Source organism: Dromaius novaehollandiae, chromosome 4 (assembly GCF_036370855.1).
Source record: "Dromaius novaehollandiae isolate bDroNov1 chromosome 4, bDroNov1.hap1, whole genome shotgun sequence".
In the NCBI taxonomy this organism is placed as follows: Eukaryota; Metazoa; Chordata; class Aves; order Casuariiformes; family Dromaiidae; genus Dromaius; species Dromaius novaehollandiae.
In genome coordinates, this window is record NC_088101.1 from 65,422,369 (window position 1) to 65,441,340 (window position 18,972).

Here is an 18,972-nt window from a genome sequence, read left to right on the forward strand (position 1 = left end):
CAACAAATGTCTATCTTTCCTATTATTTTCATTCTCCTTTCTTCCTAAAAGAGGAAATAAGGAATTTATTCCAGATTATTATTATACTATTTCAACAGTACAGTTACACTTAAACATATATTTTTTTTTAATCATTTCTTCTTCCAAAGTACCATATAGAACAGACAAAAGAAACTCAGGTTTTGTAGTTTTATTTGCTTGTTTGCTTTTCCATGTCTAATCTTTATTCACACTCAGATTCTCAACAAAATTATGACAAATGCAGTCATTGCATCATATACATATTTGTCATACTTTCAAGTTACTGCATTATTTCCATAAACCAAAAATAATAGGGTGGTACTCATTTCCAGACAAAAATACATAGGCTTCATCCTGTATATATGTATGGCTGGGGTTAATTATGAGCTGTCTTGCGCCTTTCAGAAACACTGGATATAGCCTATGACATATCTTTGGTCTACATTTAATTAAATCCATCTTTTGTCTCATACAACTACATTAAATTCCATTAAAAATTAAAACTACAGTAAGAGTACCTTATGTGTGTCTTTTGAATAGTAGATTACACCAAAGCTGATAATTTATCTGCAAAATCTGTATAAAAACTTCAGTTAATTCTGCCATACAGAAAGTCACGTTGCAAGCAGAATTATGACAGCTCAGTGAAACTGTAGAGCAGTAAGTGATTTTGACAGTACTAATCCAGGCTTTAGTCTGTGTAGTGACCTGACAATGCAGGGTCTCAGGACCGGCCAGGGCTGGTTTTGGCCACCAGCCAGTTGTTCAAGCAAGCTGAGTGACTGCTGCCTCACCTGTTTCAGCTGCAGGTCTGTGAATGCCTCCTGCAGTAAAGTGTGACCAACCAAGGTCATCTCTCTGCAACCAACGGGAGCTCTTTCTGTCCGTTGAGGCTGGGGAGACTCTTGTGCAACTTTTAAACCTTACCTGGGAACCAATGAGAAGGAAGCAGGCTCTGATAAGCGAATGTACAAAAATAAACCCAAGCAGATTTCAGAACTGAAGAGGAAGAAACCTCCCCCTTGAATATGCTCTTTCTCTTGGCAAAGACATTAGGATGCCAATGACTTGTCATAAACCCTCTCCCATTCACCTTGAGAAAGACTGAAGAATCAACATAAGGAACCAGAGGAGCATTGGAAAGGTGACCCTAACACCAGAGAACAGATGTAAATACTAGGAAGTGGTTTTTGTATAAAAACTGTTTTATGAACAATAAATCATATCATTTGGCATGTCAGACTTAAAACATGAAATGGACTAATAATTTCTTAGCTAAATATACACAGATTATATAAAGCTTTGGGGTATAAGAAGATAGAAGCACTGATTTTGGAATGCTGACTAAATGTTTAACTTGATACCATCTTTATTTTAATGAGAAGTAGAAAAGTATCAGTCCAGCTGGATTTCTGTAATGTCTTATGGGTGAAAACGCTCAAGACATATTTGGAAGAGCAAAGGAGAGATTCTGATATTTAGGATTACATGGATCATTGGCACAGAGCAGTTCTAGTTCTTCAGCAAAATTTTAAGGAGATGGTCCTTCATCTGATTCAGATTTATTTCATGTATCAGTTATCTCTACAGAGTTTCTTAAAAAACAAACAACCCCCCCATAAACCAGCTTCCCTGCTTTTCAAGATAACTTGAAAAGGATTAATTGCGACGCCATACATGTTTCTTTTATTCTGTATAATGAAATTGTAACCCTGTTGCCCTGCAATACAGAATTGCAGTTCTTAGTAACAGACCATAAGCTTTGTACTGAATTTGGAAGGCCTCAGGACTGAGGCTTGTCAGGCCTCTGTCTGAGCTTTTGACCTGCCTGCTTTTGCTTTACTTGGTTTAGCTGTGACAGCAATTTCTCTAATTGACCAGATGTCTATATATAATCTGTTTTACTTTTGTTTATCCTTGTTTGGTACAACCAGCCATGGTTGTATACAGATAGTGGTAACAAGCAGTTAGTCTATCTAGAATGAGATATTTACTGTCAAGGGAGGTTATAAAGGCTGCTGCCTCCAGGACCCAAGGATTCCTCCATCCTGGCCTGTGGAGCCCAGCCTGGGGCACCTGAGGACCTGGGCTCTCTCTGTCCCAGGCCAATGGATGCAGCTGCTCTCTTGTTTGCAGGTTCAACCAGTAGTGGGGCTGAGCATGAGTCCCAGAGACAGATGGACGCATACACACAAAGGATACTAACACAACCGGCTATACAGCCTGCTACAGACATGGCACTGCCCTCAACAACACCCACATATGACACCACCAGAACTCACATAAAACAAAAGTGAAGATAGCTGGGTCCCCTTCCTCCTCTCAAGCTAGTAAAGAATGAAGTTCGCTAGTGGAAGCACACCCTCACTCTAGGTCACAAGCACATGCAAATTTGCAGATCCTGCGAATACCAGTATGGCCCCACTGCCCATCTAATATCCCTGCCCAGATCGTGAACCCCCTTATCCACCATATTGGTGTCCTGCTGACCAGCTAGTCCAGCTTAATGCTCACTAGCAAACAGATGCACACGTGCACACACATCTCGTGAGCACCCCCGTACTCACAGATACCTCAAATATCAGTGTGGACCTTCTGTCTAACATCCCTGCCCAGACCCCCCAAAATATATTTCACACTACTTTTGTTTCTGAATTTTCCATAGGATGATCCCACATTGCTTCAGAGATACTTGCCTTTCCCAATTCAGGAAACCATTTACCCTTGTAGTCACTAAAGAACATCCTTGAAAATACAACATCAAAATGATTACCTACTGAATATCAACATGACTCAAAATTATCTTCTCTTAGGGAAACTCTGAGGGCAAAGGCCCTGCTTTTGTCTATTTAAAAAGAATAAAGAATCATCTTTTCTTTTTCAAAACAGTTATGTTTATATATTTTTATTATGTTTAATATTATATATTTCAGTATCAGGGAGGGGAATGTTGAAATAATAACGGATAGCAATCTGAACATGAACAAATGAAAGAAGAGTTCTTAGAATTAAATGATAGAAAAATAGTGACAGAAAAATCAAGCTCTGCATGTGCACACAGAAGGGAAAATAAGACCTAAAATTTTATAGGTGATTTACAGAAATGACTAAAAAAGATACAGCACTTTGAACAGATAACTGTTCATATTCTGAAATTACATTGTCTAAGTTTTATGATTGAAGCCTAGAGGATGAAAAATAGTATGTATAAAGTTCCTTAGTTTCTTAAAACCAGATACAATTGTCTCAATCTTATTTTAGTTAAAAGTAGTCTGCAGAAACACTGGATCACAAGCCTTTTTATATCCATTTTTAAAATGAGTAATAAAGTGCTTTTAGTAACAGCAGCTGGAAAATAATTTATACTTTCAAGACTGCTGGAGAGTGAAATTGTTTCCGCTACAGATTGCGATGATAAGAAAGCACTATTCCTTGGCATTAATGTTATATAGACTTATTAAGATTAAACTAATATCTGTACAAAATTAATGGTCAGATTTTCAAGATGGCCTATTATTTTTTAAAGAGGCATAAAAGTTCATGATCACACAGTAGGATTCTAGAATGATATAGATTGGAAGGAACCAGGGACAGGACAACTTAGAACAGGTTGCTTAGGGTAGTTTTGACCATCTGTAAGAGTGGAGGTCCTACAGCCCATCTAGGCAACCTGCTCTATGTTGACATAGAATGGGGCACAACAAGTTGTCAAAGGGCTGCAGCTGAAGGGAGACAGGCTTGAAAACTCAACTCAGTTGACACTGGAACAGCAACCATACAGAATTCCTCACATTCTCACTTGTCCACTTAACAGTTATGTTCCAGAGCAGGGCAAAGGGGAGTCCTTCAACAACATTCCAAGCCATATCAGGACTGTCCATTTTCTCAGGACTATAGAGCAGCTCTAAGTTATTGCATACTCCAGCACATTATAGCTAGAAGTCAGAGCTAGATATAGCAAGGGAATGGATCCTATCCAAGAGAAAATGCTCAACTTCTCCCCCTCCCCACATAGGTGGGATACAAGTTTCTCTAAGTAACAATCTTATTGTTCTTATAAGTTTCTAATATTCCTTGCCATGCTCACATGGCTTTCCTCCCCCTCCACCCCTACATTTTGTCCAAGGTTTAAGCTATTGTCATAAGATATACGGAATACTTACCTTTACTGCCTCATAGTTGTCATAGTTGGAACCTCGGTGATTAGACAGGAGCAGAATTTTAAACCTTACAGAGCAAGTTGGAGGTAGAAAAGAGTACACAGAGTGAGGCAAGAGGTGATTAGCATAATGGCAAGTTAGCTGACCAAGCCTGGAGAAAAATGTGTATTATAGATTCCTAACACTGAGAGGCAGATTACAGATGTCCAGTGCCCACAAAGCTCTATGTGGTAGCATAAGCTCACAGCAGAGGCTTGGTGAGGTAGGAAAGAACATTATCCATGTAGCTGGCATAAGAAACATATGATCCTCTGAGGTAATGAGAGGAAGAAGATCTGGAGGCAGGCTGAGTAGGGGCAAACAATAGCCTATTGTTGACGGACATTTGACCAAAAATTCATGCATGTGCATCTTCCCAAACTTCCCAAGACACAGAAAACCATTCAGCAAGGGCAAAGACTTGGCTTGGAAGATCAATGTTTAGAAGCATCAGATACTGAAGAGGTCAAAAAGAAATAACACTCCACTATCTGAATTAAGGGAGCTATGCTAGCTTGCTGCCCAAGGCTTTTCTTGCCCTATTTGTTAGCATTTCACTGCAGCCAGTTCACTCTCCTCTCTTCCCCACTGTTAAGCCTCTGCCTAAACAGCTCACGTCCTGGCCTGGTCCCTCCATCCCTATATAATCTGCCATAGATTGAGTGTTCATCATTCTTCTAAAATCCCCCTACAGTCACTAAACTCTCTTGCCCATCCTTAATTAAACCTAAATTTCCTCAGCAGAAAAAAAAAAAAAAAAAAGCAAAATAGTAAAAGCAATTAAAGCTGTTTTACAGACTCCGTTTGTTTTCTCCTACAGTCTCTAAAGGTCTGATGCTTCTGTTTTGGGAGGCAAATGTTCCTTCTAGTCTACAAATCAAATTGCTTGTGTGTGCTAGTTATGATTAGGTCTGAGGAGAATTAAAGATTTTTGTTTGAAATGAGTAGAATTTGAATGTCTGGGAGGGTGAAGGTGAATTGCAACAGAATTTGTATGCGGTTTAGGTCTTGCAACTGGAAGTGGGGGAAGAGGCTCAGTTTATGATCATGTAAAGTTTATGATCATGTAAAATGGGTAACCTTGAAAGCAGGGCATCTTTCAACATCTATATTTGGACAATAATTATGCTTAGATATTGAGTGGTAAATGGTAGAGTAAGACTGAATCACATGCAAGATTTAGACACAAGTGCCCTTTCCCAGAAAACTAACCTGAGGGAGAGATCTAGGACCTCTCCTGTAGGCCTGTATCAGGACTATGCATTATATTGCCACCAGCTGGTTTTCTTTGTGCAATTGAACTGTTCAAAGATTGTGTTTAGCTGTTCAATGTTTGAAATATTACGCTTATTTTATAGTTTTCCTGTGTTACGTTTCAGATTAATTTATGACACCAACCAGATATATGAAATATGCTTATTCTATTTCTATCCTACCCTGCCTCCACCCATAGTATCATTCATCCATCTCTGGAGATGGTCAACATCAATAATTCACAGTTAATCACATTTTCTTTAACTAACATCAGAGAATCAACAAGAAACACATGCTGAATTGCAGACATGCAAACAGACATTTTATACTGGAACAGTACTCCCTCATGCCTTAGGCTCTTTCTAACCTAGAATTCTTATTGAAGGACAAAAGTAACTTGTGCTTTTTTGAGTGTTCTAAGGAATTTAAAATTTATTAAAGCAGATTAGTGAAATAATGTGGTTAAGGAGCAGAGAAACTCATGAGGATCCCCTTTCCACCACACTCATCCCCCCTCACTTGTAATAATTTTTGAATTTTCTATCATCTGTAAATAAGATTGAAAAGTACTAATAATGAATTCATGTTCCTCATAGGACTAAGCAATAGAGGCCTAAAGGATATCTGTCATTTTATACCATATGGGACAAAAAATCTTTCTTGTATTAGGGAGGGACAACTAGATAAACATATCTTGTAATAATTAAGAAGTATAAATAAAATAGATTTAGTACTTTGATACTTGGACAAGATTAAAAGAACAATATTACTAAATCAGTGGAAGATTGCATTTGTTTTTGTCTTTCTGGAACATATATAGGAGTTTGTCCTTTTATATCAAATGCATTAAGAAAATGGGTTCATTGCATCAGGAACATATGTGATATTTAAACATTTAATATAACTTAAACTTTCAGTTTAAGGAATCTGAAGTATAGTGCACCTTAAGTCAGATATTTGAATATTTTGACTCAGTCATGGTTACTTATAGTTAATATCTTTGCATTTTAAAGGGTAACTAAGGTCCTAATTTTGCACTCATGAAAAATAACTTCATACCTCAGCTCAATAGGAGAAGACTCTTTCCTGTTACTTCAAGATCACTGTGGAGCACAAATCCCATTAAATTCAATGCATTTCTACCATATACTTTTGAAAGTACCACTGTTAACATGCATCCTTCAGGTAAAAGGTTTTATAATGTCATAAGAAAGTTCATTTTCTTAGTAAGGGCTTTTCCTTTACCATATTATTGCTATTTTAAGCTTGCGAGATGGACCATTTATATTTTTTGGAACTGAATGTGAGGAGGAATCAGAATAACTGAATAGCACCTCTCCTGATTCTTGGTTCATTGCAACTTGGTTCATTGTTCATTCTAACACTTTAATCTTTTCATCCTATGACCATCATTTGACTTTACTTCTGCCTCTGAAAATTTTAATTTTGAGGTCAGTGCAGCAAGAAGGTTAGGTCTGGAAGCTCTAGAACAAATAAACAAAATAACCCCCACCTCTCTCAAAGAAGAGGGAAAAAGAAAAGAAAAACAACCCACCACCAACCTATGCTTCCAGGAGAGAAAATAGAAAAACAACACAATTTCCCCCTCCCCCCCCCCCCCCCCAAACACAGATTTTCATACCTTTGAAACTTAGATGAAGAAATAATCACACAAGACTTGGGCATGCTTAGTTATAATCGAAGAAAAAAATTAAAAGTGACTGAAGAAAGTTAACAGGTAAGAAACAATAGTCTAACATCCAAGTTATTCTTCATATTTAAAGCTTTTTTTTCAGAGAAAACACTTTGCAACGTTTATCTTCTGTTTTGCAGCAGATTTCCAATTCAGATGGAACATGAATAAAGGAATCCAATACAAAAGACTTTCCTCGTGCAGTTCTCAAATGTAGTTTGATAGCAAGTTGAGACTGCATTAGAGAGCTTCAGAATAAGTTCATTTATTGCCTTTGATTGCGTGCCCCTAGAATTTCAATAGAGGTAGAAAAGAATAGGGGAATAGCTTGGTAGAAATCCATATGGATTAAAAATAGGTTGCTATTACCCACTGCTTCTGTTCATACTCCTAGATTAATTCAGGCATAGGTCAGAATGAGCAAACATACTTAATAAACTCAGATAATTATGGCATATGATTTCTTTGTGATGTAGTCAAGGCAGAGTCTCTCAACTAGGTCTGAGAGCTTTGCTATATTTGTTTTTGTGAAAACCTGATTACTTTTTTCCATTTGGCTCTCTTCAGTTCCATTCAATAAATTTCAAATTTTAAATGCATCAGATGATGAATATTTTGTAGATGTTCACACTGTTCTAATATGCATCAGCTGGCATTATAAGCAGCTGAGGTTATCCACAGCATATGGGACTCTAGGTCACGTCCACTTTGCTTACAGCCAGAAAAAGGAAGTTGTTGGAACTGCTACAGTGGCTCTATATCCTTGGGGATTGTGCCTATGCAGGCAAAGTCTCTCAAAGGTGCAATTCATTGGCTTTCAGGATTGTACTTTGACAGTGCTGCTGTAAAGCTGCCAATGCAAGTCCCAGATTTGGATCTCCTTAACTGCAAAGGTTAAGCCATTAGAATGCAACCATTTCCTTTTGCAATTGTGTTACAAATGCATATTAAAAGGAAATTATACATGCCCCAAGCCCCACTTCAATCTCATTTTAACTGATAGGCATTGTCTGTATTAAAGAGATGTACACAGATAATGAAGTTATAGCAGTGAAAGTCCCTAATGGAGATATGTTAAGACATAAAATGGGACTTATTTATTAGTTCTCCAGCCAAATTAAAAGACTCTGATAGTTAAAGTATTCTCTTCAGAGATGAGTTCAATCTGTCTCAGATAAAATTGCACAGACATTCAGTACATATTGAAAGGTATATTGGGTAAGTGTTTCAACCTCCGGGCCAGTCAAGGAAGACTCAAGCAAAGAATCTAGGGATTTTTTTTAATAAGGAAAGAAGTGATGTAGATTTCGATGTTAAATTTCTACCTGCTAGTGTAAGGAAACGCTACCACATGGCCTAAAAGAAGGCAGTGTCAGTAGGTCAACAGCTACCTTAAAACACAATCAGGAAACTTCAGTTCAAATCTCAACTAACAGTTAAGTCTCTCAGTCCTTGTAAGGATTAAAAATATATGCTCACTCTCTAACTCAAGGTTATACCTCCCACTCCACTTGCACAAGCTTATAGTTGTGATCCCTAAGCCCCCCTGGGTATTCTTTACCTTGGTCCTTTACAATTGGTCAGTTTATCCTGACTAAGTACATTTCTCTGGATCTTCACAGGTTGATATTAGCTGTACATCCTTCCTGCAGTTTCCCACTCTTCACTCCATTTTGCACATTCATAATTAATCATTAACAATGAACTATTAGGCTTTCAGTCTTCACAGAAAGCCTCAATATATTGAAGTTCCATGTCTTTATTAGAGATGGAAAGTATCCTTAGAGAAGGATATTAGACACAGAACTAGTGCTAACTTGTTTGTTTTTGAAAAAGTAAGAAATATAACAGTGCTTATTTCTTTTCAGTGGATGAGAAATATGTTTTAATCTCTCTCCAGGGAATAAAAAAAAGTACTTATAAGTACACTTTGGTGACTCTGTTCTTACTTCCCTTCTCACATCTTTTCTGTCTTAAGCTTTTCCTGATGAATGTACAGGAAAGCAGTATTTAAACAAACCATTTTGGTCTTCAAACCACACCTAGTTCCAAATGCCTGACAAGAGAAAATTAAAAATAGAAGTAGTGGCTTTAAAGTATTAGCAATTATTTAATGCTGGTTTAGGTGCATCTGCTCAGTATGACACAGCTTTACAGAAACTGGTTATGAATAGGTTTTGTAGGCAACCTTAATTCTGACACTTAACTGAGTATTTTCACTCGAAACCTTCAAAACCTTCGCATTTGAAATTCTATTTTAACACATTTGCCTATGTTTAAAACAGTAAATAAAACTAACTAAAAACGTTATAAAAAACATGATTGTTCTCCATGCAATTTTAGAATTGAGATATTCCGATATGCACAATCTTTAGAGAACAGCAGTCTTCTGCTGCATTTCTCTCTGAGGAACTTCAATAACTGAGATTGCATAGGCATGTTTTGTTACCTGGGGTATGCTATCTGCTGACACCAGAGGGATTTTGAAACTCAGCAGTAATTAGATTGACTGAAAGTTGTGCAAGGGCATATTTTCTAATGATTGTAAGCTAGAAACAATTGCACATTGTAGAGCATTTAGAAATATCTTTTTGTCAAAGACAGTATTTTTGCAACCCTTCATCAGTTCTCTCAAATCAAACACAAGTTCCTTATCCTTAGTTTCAAGACTGCTCTACTTCCCAGTTCTCACATTCAGAGTTCTGCTCGTCATTGCCTGTCGCTATTTGAAACCCTAACAGACAAAAGGTTGTATAACAACAACATTATCAATAATAGTATTAATAATTAACAATTAAATTAAAATTAATTGTTTTGTAACAATTCACAATGGTAACTTGTGATTTCCATGACATTTTCCTTTGTGTAAGAATAGCTGTTGCTGCATTAAGACTACCGGATACCATACTTCTTATTGTCCCACTGTACTCCTATTTAAGTGTTGATATTCACTATGCCTTGTTTGTAGGTTATGATTTTTTTTGTGAAACAGAATATGTTTATTTGACATCCCCTACATCACTGAAACCTTGATCTAAAGGCTCTTTTTTTGCTCCTGATTTCTTTTTGCTTGAGGGCCTATCCACTTCCACTTTGCTGTACATTTCTTTCTCTCAGCTAGAAAGCAGATTCATGAGGAAAGTAGTCTGCTTCCCTCCCCACTTAGGCCACGTGAAAGTAATGATTGCGGAAGATACTCTTGCTCTTATTTATTAGCCTTACCAGCTACAAGAGAACCCATCAGGAAAAGCCTTACTCAGCTTTGACAAGCTGAGGACTCAGCAGCATTCAGTGAAGCTGGTACAGCCAGTCTTGAATGAGTTTACAAAGCATACTAAGTTATAATTAGACAGTAACACATATGAAGGCTTGATAGTTAAATTATCTAACAACTCTCTAGTAACTGATTTTTAGAACACTTGCAGAAGCTCAAACAACCTCCCTTTATCTCATTGTCATCTGAAGGCTCATCTTTGACATCATCTTGGTATCTGTGCTATTTTTCAAGTTTTTACATAAAACAGGTAACTACTGTGGTGGACTTCAGAAACTAAATTAACTGATCTCTAACTATCAGAGGGTCTATTCAAATAAACTTCAGAGGTGGTAATATATCCTGGAAGCCTGAAGCCACACAAGCACCACCTAGCTTGGCTAGAATACAGCAAGACTGGAAAGTTAAAGACCAGCCAAGCTAACATCTGATTTTGTACAGATAGAAAAGTCACACACACACACACACACACACACACACACACACACACACAGAGAGAGAGAGTTACAAGTATCTAGAAGTCATTAGAGTAATAAAAATATGCAAAATAGATTTGCCTAGTTAGTTTTCTAATTTAAATAGTTTGACCTAATGGATAACTGATAAACAATATATATTGCATTAGATAACTTGTGCAATTGAACTCAGTTCTCTTCAACATGTTAAGATCTAACTTGGAGAGGTGGAGAGGAAGGTTACTTGGGTGATCAGGAACAGAAAAAATAGGCAGTGGGGGAAGACTAACAGTGCTAGGCCCATTTAGCACAGCAAAAAGAAGCCTGAAAGAGGAAGATGTTTTTCAGAATTTCATCATGGCAGGAGCATGATAGTTTAATAAAATATCATTTTTCTGACATTAACTGGCTACATTTACATTCATCCTGGAAATTAAAAACAGAAAAAAGTTTTAACCATCATCTAGATATGAATCCTGGAACAGCATTTCATGTGGAAAGCATGAAGCAAAGGTACTAAACAAGTTTAAGATGGCCACTTACCAGTTCATATTATAATTAGCTGTAGAGCCTAGAAGGAGCCTCAGTTTCCCAGAAGCATATATATTTTTTGCCATCTTAAGTAGCTCTTCACTCACTTTATGACTTAAAAAAATTATTTCTCCCATATATCTTGCAGATCATTTTTCTCAAGTGCTTAGCTATTCCTATCCATTATGTAGGGTCATTCAAACCTTTTTCATGATTTGAGTTTCCTTTAGCAGTTTGCTGCTATTAGTAGGATTTTAAAGCAATCTATTGCATGACATGCTTGGTAAATTATTGTGATAGTAATTTTAAAATCCCAAGAGATAGTAGTATTTTAAATTAATTCAGCTGTAATAAGAATTGGGTTCCCTAAGTGTTTTCTGCAAAACTAATGCATAAAATACTAAGCTGAAACTATTTTTTCCATTTTCTGCTCTATGTTTTAAATTATATATTACTTACACCTCTGTGCTACCAGTATCAATTCCAAAGTTTTATATATAAAAAAGTTCAACCAGTAGAATGTTTTCTACTGTGTAGAAAGAGATCAGAAAGATGAACCGCATTAAAATGAACTTTTGGATAGTTGCAGGTATAATACAAGTTATGAGCAAGAATTCTGAAAATTAGAGATGGAAAAGAGGCTGTCCTTACAGCATGCATTGCAGTTGTAAGCAGATTTCTGTCCTACTTTCCTCTAGTCTGAGTCACAGTCCTGTTCCAAAACTACAAGACTAGCTTTACTCTACTTAGTAGGGCATAAAATATGGTAGTCTACTATCCTGTGAAATAAGGAAATGTTGTTTAAAGGTGTCAAAAGCAAACTGTATTCTGTAATACAGCTGTATTGTAAGGGATAAGTGGCTAATGCCATCTCCTTTTTACTTTGCTTAATACCTAATCTTCTGTCCGTAAGTTACCCAACAACAATGTTGTAAACACGGAGAAAAACACATACACATTATCTAAGATGGCTATGGAGTTATACCAGCCGCACAGAAGTGCTTTTGCTTACAAAACTTACTTCATTCATTTCATTTGTGAACTTGCACAAAGTGTTGGTGGAGAAAAAACAAAACACTAAACAAAATAAACAAAATGTAGCTTTATCACAGTTATAAAAAAAACCCAAAACTACACTTTTGGGTAGAGTTTGAACTACAAAAAGAGTACTTTTTTTGAAACAGCATAAACCTTTCAGAGATGTGGTATAAGTCCTCTCACCAATATAAGGTGCATCTATAGCAGAGGCATTGTCTGATGATGGCCAAGTCTTTATAGCAGATATCTGATTTCAGGGAGTTTGTATAATCAGTTTTTTAGTGCCTCTTGATGAAGAAGATTTGCCAGTACAGATGACATTGTAAACTTTTTCTAGCATAAAGGCTTGGCACCTTTGTTAATACTGTAGGCCAATTGCTGATGTTAATTGTGTGTCTGTATGGATGCTAATTTCCTAGCATGGACATGTTATACATTTTGCATATGACATCAGTTCTCTCTTCCTAAGTGGATAGTATGACAATATGTGAGGCTAGTTACATAAAGAATCCTAGGAAGCACACATTGCTGTTAACCACTATTCATCTTTTATTTCCCAGATTAGAAATAGACAATATCAGTCTGTGAATCTGCAGTCGTACCAATCAAAGAGGAGGCCAGGAAGCAAACCTACCAGTGAAACACAGCTTGCAACTGAACATTTCTTAGCAGACTCTCAAGTAAGGAGCCAAGGCTGGGTGTAACAGTCTGTTTCAGGTCATTGTTACTGGACCTAGAGGAAAGAAGAGAAAAATGTGTATTAACTCCTCTAGCCCATTTGCACTGGCAAAGTTGTTCTAATGCTAAACACATTTCACAACCACTCCAAGAATATGCTCTCTCTCATGCCCAGAGAAGAGATCCTACCTGACAAATCTTAATTGAAAAACAAACAAAAACCTCCCACGTTTCTCAACAGTGTTCCGTTTTCATTCTATGAGTTTCAGGAAACGCTATCCTCTATTGTACATGGCACTATAAATGAGATACTGCTTTACTACACTTGCTTATATTTTCACTTCTGTAAGTGGACTCTGCCCCCCCCATACTTACTGAAAAACTGACCAGATATTATAAGATCATCTTAATTCAAAAAGATCAACTGAATTTTCTTTATAGGGAAGTGCTTTTATACCATTTTTAATGCTAAAAGCAAGCTTTGAAAAAGTATCGACATTTAAATTGAAGAGTTTGATCCAAAAGACATTTTTAAACCTGTTAAGAATAATAATAGAGATAAAACATAAAGGTGACTTCAGCCTTATGCATATTTTTTCTAGGGATTTAGCAGTTCATTAAGTAAAAGAGAAAGGATATTGATTTAATTTTAATAATTGTAGTCTCTTATAGATGAGTTGTAATAGTCATATAGGGAAAAAAAACTCAACTCAGAGTTTGTCTTGCCCTTTAAAAAAACAGAATGGGCTCACACATTCAGTATGTTTATAAAAGGATCACAAAGGCTAGCAGTATCAGAATTCTGATTTCTAATTTATGAAATCATTTTTATTTTGAAATATCTAGTATATTCACATTGCTGGTGTGCAACAACCCAAATCTTCAAGGTTCTTCATGTCTACTTTTTTATTATGGTGATATTTATAACAGCTTTTCTGACAGGTGTTATTTCAGTTGGTACATAGAAAAGACAAAAATTTAGTACAGTATGATATTATTTTTATTTGTACCATCATTATGCTGACTTTCCAGAACTTTCGGAGAATTAATCTTATAAATCCATCTTTGGGATCCATCAGATTTAAACTTTGCATTTCACAATGTATAGCAATCACACATGAAAGTAGGAGCAATTAAGGAAGCTGTAACTGCTGAGGGGTGGGGGGTCCTCTCAATTACAGGCTAATTGCTTTAGATAAAGGAAGAACTCCTGACCCCTCCTCTAAACTGAAAACTAAGGAGATGAATTTTTTTTCAGCTTTTAGCTGCTATAAGTTTCTTTCATGCTTTATTTTGTTGTTGTTGTTATTTTTCTGTTGTGGAAAACTCAGTTCTAGGAGTCACTCTTAGAAAAACCTCTATTCAATTCAAAATATATTTGTTTTGAATAAACTCTAGTATCAACTGAATGATCATTTTTAGTTACATATTGGCTGGCACATGTTTTTCAATATATTATTACTTGTTACACCTCTGGCCAAATCAGGGACTTTCTGTGATATTAAGAGTTATAACCCCTTCTCCCCCACCCCCTTTTTTAAAAAACTACCTGTTGTCCACAATATGACTTCACACCTATATTTTGCACTGTACTTATAAAATTCATATGTACAATGAGGTGCTTAAAATGGAAAGCAAACAACACACTCTACATGCAATTGCCTGGATCTAGCACTAAGGACATCAGTGTATTTAAATTCCTGCTCTCCCACATCTTACATGGAGCTGTGGAAAGATGCCTGCAGTTTCACAATACTAAATGCTTTTCCTTTTAGTAGATCTCTACATGCTCTCCCTCAAAATCAGAATGAGGCTTTTATTGTTAAGTTTTACTAGATGAGGAACCACTTCTGCTTACACATACCTGCACGCAGTGACAAGTTTTAGATGCCTGCAGAATATTAGGATTAAAAACTGAAATATTAAGGAGTTTTGGAAGCAATTGAACAGGATTTTTGGATTGCAGTTATGTGCCGGAATTCCACATTACGTTTTAGAAAATGGCAGCTTTTATAAGTGTTATTTATCTACTCATATATAGAAATATATTCAAATCACTCTGGTGTGTGGGGAAGATGTCCTAACAGAATCTTGGCTCTCAGGATAATACATCCAAAGCTAATCCTTTTTATTAGTGGAGAAATACCCTAGGCAAACAAGCGCTTCTCTATTATGCGTTGGGAATGTAGGTGCAGAAGGCTAAATCCAAGTTCTGTTCAAGTCAGGCTGAGACATTCTGTTGTCCTTCAGTGAAGCTAGTGTCCAGAGAGAATAAACAACCTAAAGAATTCATTAACCTGACACCAGATCTCTAGCATCCAAGCTGGATTTCTTATAAATGCAAGCTGTCCTTCATCTCTAATCTAGAGTTAGAATTCCATATATAACAGTTAATAAAAGCAAAAGAGGGCAAAGCCAGAAACAAAGATTTTTATGCAACAAATACTGTTGAAAATCTTTTTTTGTTTATACAGACAGCTACTTAGTTCCAGAGAGAATTAGTACATATGATTTATTTTAAAAAGTCCATAGCTTAAAGTGAGGCTTCTAATATAACATTTATGTATGTTAATGGAGATCTTAATTTATCTTAAATATTGACTGTACAATTCCTTAGGAGCACAAAGCTTACTGTTTCTGAATCCTACAACATCCATTTAAAGTTTTATTTCTTTAAAGGTTCCTTCTGTAGATACTTGTAACATCAGATACAGATACCACCACTGCTTAAATTATAAATTATATTCAATATTGTAATTTAGTTTCAAAAGTTGCTAAACACTTATCAGTGTTTAAGGCAATGTGAAGAATTAAGGGCAAGTTGTATTATTTGTATTGCCAAAATAAAGCCTTAAAATGTAATGATCAAGTGACATTTTTAAAGCATTAGCATATGTATTATTTTTAGTGGTCTTAGAAACTTTCACTAGTAGGCAATATCAGTGCATATTTTTTTCAAGCCTCACAGACCTTAGCTATCATACCCTATACCAATCTCTTACAATATTTTTAGATCAGGGTTCTAAAGTCAAAACTATGAATTATTTCTCAGTGATATCTTTGTTACTAGGATATTGATTTGGGTATACCCCTAAGCATATCTGATCACTTCCTTCATCTACGGCTGTTCAAGAAGACTCATCTGAACTATTATTGTCTTAGGAAAGAGGCCAGCTATAACACCTTTATATTTATATATATTTATTATTATATATATATAAACAAAAAACCAACAAAAGTTGCTTTAAAGAACTGGCCAGTTCAGCCTCCATCTTTATTTATGCAGAGGTTAATGAGAATCTGGCATCAATTTAAGTATTAATACTTAATCAAACAAGACACCTGAGGCTGAGTAACTAGCAGATGTTTGTTGAATTGGAGCCTTAATGGCTCACGAATCAATAGAGTAGCATAAGAGCATTTCTTCTGCAATTCCAATAGGAGCAGATGTGGTTAACAGAAGCGTGAGTGTGTAATAATTAGCTAATTCAGTATGAATAGCAACAATATTCCGTTCTAAGGACAGAGCATAAAAAAATAAGGAATCTTTTGTAAAATATGTACATCCATGTTTAGGATTATTCCTTATTATTTAGGTTTATTCCTGAGTCAAATGTTGTTTCTCCTGATGAAAGTACCTCTCTATTAAATACATGGAAAGAATTTAATGATCTATTTGCATGCAATGTTTTTCTTATTTCCTAACTGGCCCAAATACTAATCAGTCTGTATTGTAAACTTCATAGATGTGACTAATTCACATGATGAGATCTGTATCTTGGGTGCAATCATAAGGGATTTTAAGGTCATTTGACAACTAGGTGGCTGAATAACAGCATGGAGGTGCAAAAAAGGATAATATTCCTTGTTGTCAGGAATTCTTTATTGATGGTTATTAGAATAGGAAGTTCTGATTGATAGCAGGTGCAGGAATTTCATACCTGAATAGAAGCTTCTGTCCAAATTCCCATTTGTCTTTTTACTGTAATGGGCTGTTCATAAGACTGTGTTTATTTCATTTAATGGATATTATAAAGTCTGTGTGAAAATTCTTTTAAAAATCCAAACCATTATATGATGCTGACTAAGTTTAAAGTAATATGCATTGTTCTGCACATGCTTATGGTAGAGAAGAGATGATGACTTAAGCTTAGTTTTCATCAGTGATAAAATGTGTGTAGAAATTATAAATTAAGAGAAAATTAGAAAGAAAGGCTGGAGGAGGAAATTATACTAAATTGAAAGTTATGAAGTATGGAAAATTGATAATACATGTAGGGAAAAAATTATTGGCAGGGCTAAGGACTGCAAGTTTTAAAAATATGTATTAAGAATAACAGAAGTAGGAGAATATGTAGGCTTCTAAATAGAGATGATAAAAACTAATAATTGTGTAAAAAGACAGATCACTTAAAATTTTCTGTTCTGGAAAAAAGCAATTGAATTTCTTTTGTGACATGAGGATAATCAGATAATTTCAAGTCAAAAAGGAACTGAGAAGGATATTAAAAATACTCTACCAGAAAAGAAAGAAAATGGAGTACATTTCAAAATACAGAATATAAACTGGGAAAACTAAATTAGAATTTCGTGTAAGGAAAAAGTGATAAATTATAGGCAGCTTCTAAGGAACCAGATATATTCTATGTACTGAAATGCCAATAACTGCAATGGAAAAGACAAAGAAAATATTTATTTTTGTGATTTAGTATGATCTTCATTTTATTATCAACAAAGCAGAACATGTCAGACCATAATAAACAAGATTCACAAGTTGGTAATGAGAATCTCCAGCAAGGGGAAAAATACATCCTTCAAAGACAAAAGGGAAAATTTTTAGGAGCCAGCAAATACTAGTTGATCCAGAGATTAAAAGTAAGTGAAAATAATGCAGGATGTTAACTTTTGTCTTGCTATTCTTGAAGTACAGAAAGAAATCAAAGCTGCTAGGATCTATGGAACACATACTCATGTCATAACCATATGTTGTTCTAAGAAAGCAGTAATTCTGAAAAGGATCTAGAGATCATAGTGGGGATTTTTTGAACCCTATCTAATCTCTTTCAGAAAATACACTGAAGTAAAATCAAGTTATTGGGCTTAATGCTGGGATTCATGTATGAAAATCAATATCACATAGGGTACAGAAAATGAAACTGAATGTTCTTGTGCATCTAATACTGACCCAGTCTTTACTACCAGATGTCCCGATCCAATATCGGGAGGATTTCATTACGATCCCAAGGACGAGATTAAGACGCTAAAACCGGTCAAATATCGTACAACCTTTTAACTTTATTTTCCACAGAGTGGGGAATAAAGGTGGGGAAAGGCAAAGGGGAGGAGAGAGAGAGAGAAAGAGAGAGAGAGAAAAGGGGGGGGAGAAAGAGATATCACCACCCGTGGATCCAGCGGCATCCCGTTGGTCCTCTTCACCCTGGGTGTAAATTTTAGCGATGCGCGTGCAGTAATTACAACTCGAGCAGGGTCCGACCCTAGGTTCCCGCTGAAAAGTTTGGAGCCAAATCAAGGCAAATTAAATAAATAAATTGTAATGACACGTGTGCAGTAGTTACAGCTCAAGTTGGGTGCCTCCAAAGAGGGACCCTGAACAAAGAAATCCCTGGGCAATTATAGCTTTTTTCAAATTAAGTTTCCCGCCCCCCACGTGGTAGTTCAGACCAATAGTAATTTTTGGGTCTGAGGTCTCCTGCTCCCTATTGGGTCTCATCATTGTTCCCAGGCAGGCTGCTTTTCTCCCTTATCTTTACTGTTGCGGTTTCTGCTGACAAATGTGTTTTGATTCCTCGGGTTCTGCCCTTCTTTCTC

The 18,972-nt window shown here is 36.1% G+C and overlaps 1 long non-coding RNA gene across 1 annotated transcript; it reads right to left on the minus strand.

Annotated features, from left to right (window-relative positions):
- Nucleotides 1-270: 270 nt before the first annotated feature.
- Nucleotides 271-18,717, minus strand: LOC135328401 (uncharacterized). The gene is made up of 3 exons (XR_010389234.1): nt 18,544-18,717; nt 13,100-13,198; nt 271-948 (listed from the first exon to the last, which is right to left on the minus strand). It is a non-coding gene; the product is annotated as an uncharacterized LOC135328401 (long non-coding RNA).
- Between the last annotated feature and the right edge of the window lie 255 nt (nt 18,718-18,972).